The sequence below is a fragment of the Cetorhinus maximus genome, chromosome 10 (assembly GCF_964194155.1).
Source record: "Cetorhinus maximus chromosome 10, sCetMax3.hap1.1, whole genome shotgun sequence".
NCBI lineage: Eukaryota > Metazoa > Chordata > Chondrichthyes > Lamniformes > Cetorhinidae > Cetorhinus > Cetorhinus maximus.
The window spans coordinates 63,336,707-63,343,117 of record NC_135888.1 but is presented as its reverse complement, the minus strand read 5'-3'; positions in this window follow the sequence as shown (position 1 = coordinate 63,343,117).

Below are 6,411 nucleotides of genomic sequence, written 5' to 3'. Positions count from 1 at the left end.
GCCATTACATTTTTTATGCTTTAACCATTATTTATGCATTGCCTACGAATTAATATTTTGTTCAGATTTGCCCCTGATGTGACATTCCAAAATTATGTTAAATGCAGATGGAGATAGGATCATTGTACAACTAACTGACCATAAGGAAGATGGAGATAGAATTGTAATTAAACATGAGGAATGAAATTGAGCTTACAAAGTACAAGATAAATCAGCACTAAGCCAGGGGTACCAGATATGCTGGATCACAGTAGAATATATAGAAAATGTATGCATTGGTACCAAACAGCTGCCCTTCATAATCCTGCTGCAATTGATTAGGCAGCTCCTTTCATAAATTGACCTTTGACATGGATGAGGCAGGGACAACCTGTTGAGTAGTATGTGGTAATATTAATGAAGTAGGGTATATGTTGCAATCTATCTTTCTGTGAGATAAATTAAACTGGATGAATTAATGAACCTGGATCGATGAATGTTCGGAAATATCCGGAAATAAAATTACTAAATTTCATGTTGGCAAACTTGTGAGGAAGAAAAGGTAAAGAAAATAAATTTAAGAGATTATTTATTGATCAACATGTCAAAAACAATGTTAGCAGCAAATATCAGATCACGATAGTTTTCAAGACAATTTTAGGATTTCGTGAAAGGAAGGCAGTTGATTCAAGCTTGAAACCCACTGACTGTTCTGTCAGAACCAAAGCCTACTAAAAACGGCCTTCACAAAAGGCAGTAGATTCAAAATATATCAACTGGGTAGGAGTTGATATTTCCAGGCTGACCAGATGTACTGGGAGGGAAGAGTGAATGCTGAAGAGGACTGAGGAAACTGAATAATCCTTCAATATCAGCACGGTAAATGAAGATATTCAACTTGTGAGTGTTTGGAGAATTTATTTTTAGACATGAATCTTAATAGAAATGAAGCAGTCTTACTGATAACTGGAGTTGGATGAAACGTTAAATTTTGCTTGGAAAAGAAACTCAGAAAGATTTTAAAGGAACTATTCATCAAACTGATCAATATAATTTTAGAAACCAGGATTACATTTTATTTAACTTCAGCCTGTTGAAAAGATCGCCTGAAGGATTTCCCAGATTAGAGGTAGGATTAGGGCCTGCCCAGCGTGAAACACGGCTCCGCACTGGCCGGGAAAGGCTGAGCGGGGGCGGGCTCCGTCAGCCGCCAGGTACAATGGCGACCTGGTGGCCGGTGTAAAAGTGGCCCAGGCAGCCCCTGGAAGGCTGCAACGGAAGGACATCTCCTGTACTCTCATTATGGATTTGAGTACGGTTGGACATGGGAGGACAGGTCAGGTGAGCACTCGACCTCCGCTTTTCTGATGAATGCCTTGCTGTCCTCCTGGAGGAGGTTGCAGCCAGGAGGGCCACCCTTGGCCCCAGAGATGGGAGGAGGAGGCCACCACACCTCACAAAGAGGGCATGGGAAGAGGTTGTAGCAATGGTGAGCAACCATGATGTGGTACGGCGCACCTGGGTCCAGTGCCGGAAGTGCTTCAATGACCTGCTGCGCTCAAGAAGGGTGAGTACCATGTTGGCATGGGCATGGGTCAGTGTGCAGAAGTGTTAAGGTGTGGCCGTCCCCCTGTGGATCTCAGGGTTGCTAGAGTCTGAGTGCCAACTGTCAACCACGTCGGAGCTGGCCAAGGGTGTGAGCCCTGGCTGCTTGGACTGAGTGCCTTGCGGTTTGAGGGCCACGACTTGGATGTGTCCTTCTAGGTTCTTCAGCTAGGGTTGGCCAGGCTGCAATGGAGCTGCAGATACAGAGTGGACTAATCAATGCTCCTCTGGTGTTTCGGGAAAAGACGGCCCACAACAATATCGAAAGGTCGTGGACCGGCGGAGGCCCCGCTAGTCCCCTAATCATGTCCTGACCTGAGCAAGAGGCCCTGGAGCTCTACCGGGCGTGGAGAGGTGGGTTGTCAGACAAAGTTAAGAGTGCAGTGCACAGGGGTGAAACTTTTGGTTTGTGCAACCATTCTAGTGTAGTCTCTTCATTGATGTGAGTCGCGAACCTGGAGTCCCCATTGATCATTGGAAAACGAAGGCACCGTGATGCAGACCTCCATGGTCTCACATCAGGGTTCCTAGCATACACAGTTACAATGTGTTGACTTTAACTAATGACATGTCCTTGTTCTTCCTTTTGGGTTCGCCAGCAGGCGTGCGCTCTGCGAACCCCGAAGAAGGGTGACCCCTGACATCGTAGGACCACCAAGCTTCTGTTGCACCTGCATCACACACGCTCTCTAAAGCAGGCAGCAGCACATATAGAAGCACCTCAGTGGGCATTAGTTCGGCGGCTAGTATCTCGGTGCACATTGGTGAGGGCACTTCACACTCGCTTGAGGTGCAGGCGGAGGCAGAGAGTGCCCAAGGGGCTGGCAGTCAGAGGACTATTGGGGACCAGGATGGTGCTCAGTTGAAGGCTGATGATGAGCCTCTGGAATTGTCCATTAGGTGGCAGATGCTGAATCCAGCGAGATGTGCGGGAGGATCTGGCGGAGATCCATGAGGGTATGCGTGCCATGGTCTCTGTTATGGAGGAGTCCATGCGGAGCATAAACACTGTGTTGACTGTCATGGCTGAGTGCAATGCCTTCTCCATTGAGAGAGTGGCGACTCTCATGGAGAGGCAGCTCCAGGAGCAGAATCAGGGGCTCCTGGGGTTGTGCTCGGACCTGCAAGCCCTTACACAGGCAATGACCTCAGGTTGTCAGTGTCTGTGTGGGAGATGGATGAGGCACCCAGCATCCCAGCTAGGTGCCCGTCCATCAATGGTGAGCAGGGATTCCAGAGTGACCTCATGCTGGCGCACGAGCTGCCTGTCGCCTCTGCAGGATCCTCTCATGGCGCTCTGGATGATGGCAGCAGCTCCTCCGCCCCTCTGCCAGTGACGCCCAGCTGGCATCTGATGAGGCTGCGGCGAATGGGGAGATGCCAGCTGTGGCACAGGCTGCTCCCAGCCCCAGGTGGGACCATCACATGCTCCACTGGCCAGAGGACGACTGCCAAGGTAATCAAGGCCAGGAGGGTCAGCAGGCTGTCTCCAATGCCGGTGCCTTTAAGTGGGGAGCACCTAGACATAGCACTCGCAAGCATAAACGTAAAGGCACCATGAGCACAAGAGGGACAGGTCACGGGTGATTTTATATTCATTTATGTTTAATTAATGTATACTGGTCTGGGAATTAAGACCGGAGAAGTTGATGTAAATATTATTGAACTATCAGTGTGAGACAAATTGTGTTTTTGCCATCATGGCCTGAGTATGCTTCACTTTTTTATTTCATTGGTGCAGGAAATGCAGAATGTAATGCTGGACCTAGGTGGCTCTGAGCTTTATTACACAGGCATTGAGAGTTCTATGTGTTCAAATGAAAGGGTCCTTTCAGACATCCAGGATGGAGGCAGCAGCCCTGGCATGCGGTTGAAGCTGATCTTTGGTAGCCTAGCTGAAGGATCGTTGGATCAAGGCGTCCCTGGTGTCCGTCTCCCTGCAGATTACTGAGGTCTGGATACATGCGGTCAGCATTCTCCTCACCATGCTCATCTTCGGACTGACTGCTGGACTCTTCATCTGTGGCCTGTGCAGCAGCGTCAAGATCCTCTTCCTCCAGTGGATCCCTCCTTGGCAGTGCCAGATTGTGGAGAGTGCAGCATGCAATCACTCTCAGTGACACCTGCTCTGAGAGATATTGTAGTGCTCCCACTGAACAGTCTAGGCATCGGAAGCGCATCTTGAGAAGACCTATGGTCCTCTCTACCACCGCCCTTGGGGAGGCATGACTCGTATTGAAACACTTCTCTACCTCTGTTCCTGGATTGTGGAGAGGCGTCATGAGCCACGTCTTCAATGGATAGCCCTTGTCACCCAGCAGCCATCCATTCAGTCGGGCTGGAGTGCTGAAAAGCCTCGGCACCTGGGAGTATCTGAGGATGTTATCATCATGGAGCTGCCAGGGTACCTTGCAAAATCTGCATCCTGTGGTCACACACTATCCCTTCCTGTTGACGAAGGCACCTGGCTGACCTGCTGATGCCCTGATGGACACGTGTGCAGCCGATGGCACCTTTGGATGTGGGGAACCCAGCAAACGCTGCAAAGCCCCTGGCTCGCTTTTCCTGGCTGGCCTCATCCGTACGGTAAAGAATAAAGGTCAGTACCCACCTGAGCAGAGCTTCTGTCACCTGCTTGACACAACTGTGGACAGCTGATTGGGAGACTCCACACACACCTCCCACTTACCCCTGGAAAGAGCCCGAGGCATAGAAGTTGAGGGCCACTGTGACCTTCAGAGCCACTGACATGAGGTGTCCACCCACACAGTCGGAGCTTATCTCAGGCCTAATCATCTGACAAGTGGAGGTCGTGCTCTCCTTTAAGAGGCGGAGCCTCCTTCGGCATTACACCTCAGACAAATTGAGGTAGCTGCATCGCTGCCTGTAAACCTTGGCAGCAGGATAGTGGCGTCATCAATGGCCTCCTCCGCCTTGGACTTCCTGCTGATCGTGCGCCCCTTGTGCCTGCACCTTCCTTCCTCCCACAAGCCCATCCCCTGGAAGCTGCATTGGGACACCGGGCCTCCTCTCCCTTCTGCCCCTCTCTTCCTCCTCAGATGAGGTGCCTCCAATGGAGACCGCAGTCCCCATTACCAGGGTAACGGTAGGCTGTCTGATACCTGGAAGGGTCCACACGTCTGAATCCTCCGGGGGCCTGGCAGATGCCAATAAGTCCTGAAATGAAGCCTGGAAATGCTAAGAATGAAGCCCCGAACAGAGATGAGGCTGCCAAGTACTAATAAGCAACTAGCAGCAAACTATCTTCAAAGCTCCTCACTATTCACACTGGCAATGCTGCTGACCCTTTTAATCCTGCCTGTGGATGAGGTTTTTGAAAATGTCGGCTAGCCGCCTGCCCGTTTTGCCCATGCGACAAGCACGAAATCGCACGGGCAAGGAAAAATTGCCGTCAGTTAGACTGATAAGGGCCTTAAGTGGCCTCTTAATTAATGGCGGGCGTTGCTCTGGCACCCGCGCACACCTGCTGTTCGAAATACCGCATGAGTGTGCGATAACATTGGGATGCTCACCTGACCTCATCATGTGCAATTTTACACACAATTGGGTCAGGTGTGCACCCGCACCCGGGATGTAAAATTCTGCCCCTGCATCTGATAATACGGGTAACAGGCATTGGACATACTTTAGTATATTATGTGTGCACCATTATATTAGCAGCCTCAGAAATGTTTGCTGGGAGGATTATTATAGTGAGAATCCCGCAGCCTTTGTTTGCTTACCTTGACATAAAATTGCTGAATGATGAAATTCTTAAGAACTAAAATAATACCCATCAAAGTTGTTGTAATTCCTGAAGAACAGATCACAATAGTCTATCATTGCTTTAATACAGGTAAGTTGTTATGTATAATATAAAATCTTATATTATTTCTGAAAATTATTGTGCTCTCAATTTTTTTGTAGATGGCAGAAGGTATACCATGCACTCATGAAGACATCATAAAATTTCTTGAAGATACACGTGTTGAATTGGAAGAAAAGTTAAATGAGTTGGAGATGTTGTCAGGTGCAGTTTGTTACTGCCTATGATTAGATTTTAGAATATTTTATAAGAAATATAGTGAGATCCACATCCATACTTTGATGAGTTTCCAGAGTTTGAGATAAGAGTTCTGGGAACATTGAAGTGAGAGGTTCAGGGAATGATTCAGGACCCAAGGTGTGACATCACTGAGGAAGAGCTCCTCTGGTTAGTCATACTAAGAAGGGAGTTCACAAGGTCTAAACGCATTGGAAGCAACCCTGAAATTGGGAGGTATTAGTTGGCAAACTTCTTCAAAATGCAGGGTCACATTAATAGTACATGTGTAGCTATGAATACTCTTAAAAACAAACCCACTGGTAGGCTTTCATTCCATTGAATTTCGATAGCTGGCCAGTGCATGCTCTTGGTGAGAGAGTAGGTTGTGTTTGGTCTTCTTGCTAGTCTTATTCTGCATGTTATTCCACTCAGTGGAACAAAGTTGCACACTGTTGCTCCACAGTTGGGATCTGGTGTCTTGAGCAACATTCTTTGAACCAGCAATACCTCAAAACAGATTCATTGATCATCTTACTTATTGATTGTTGGACCTTACTGTAAACAAATTAGCTGTAAGGTTTTCCCATATAATAATGACAGGACTATAACAGTCAATATTTGGCTGTGAATTATGTTTGGATATCCTGAGGATGTGCAAGTGGAAATTCTTTATTTCTGCAAAGCAACAGTGGTTTGAACTGTAAAATGTATTCCAGTGCCTGTATTGAGTTTAGCAATAGCACCACCAAGTGATGGAAGTCAAGAATTACAGCAGTATAACC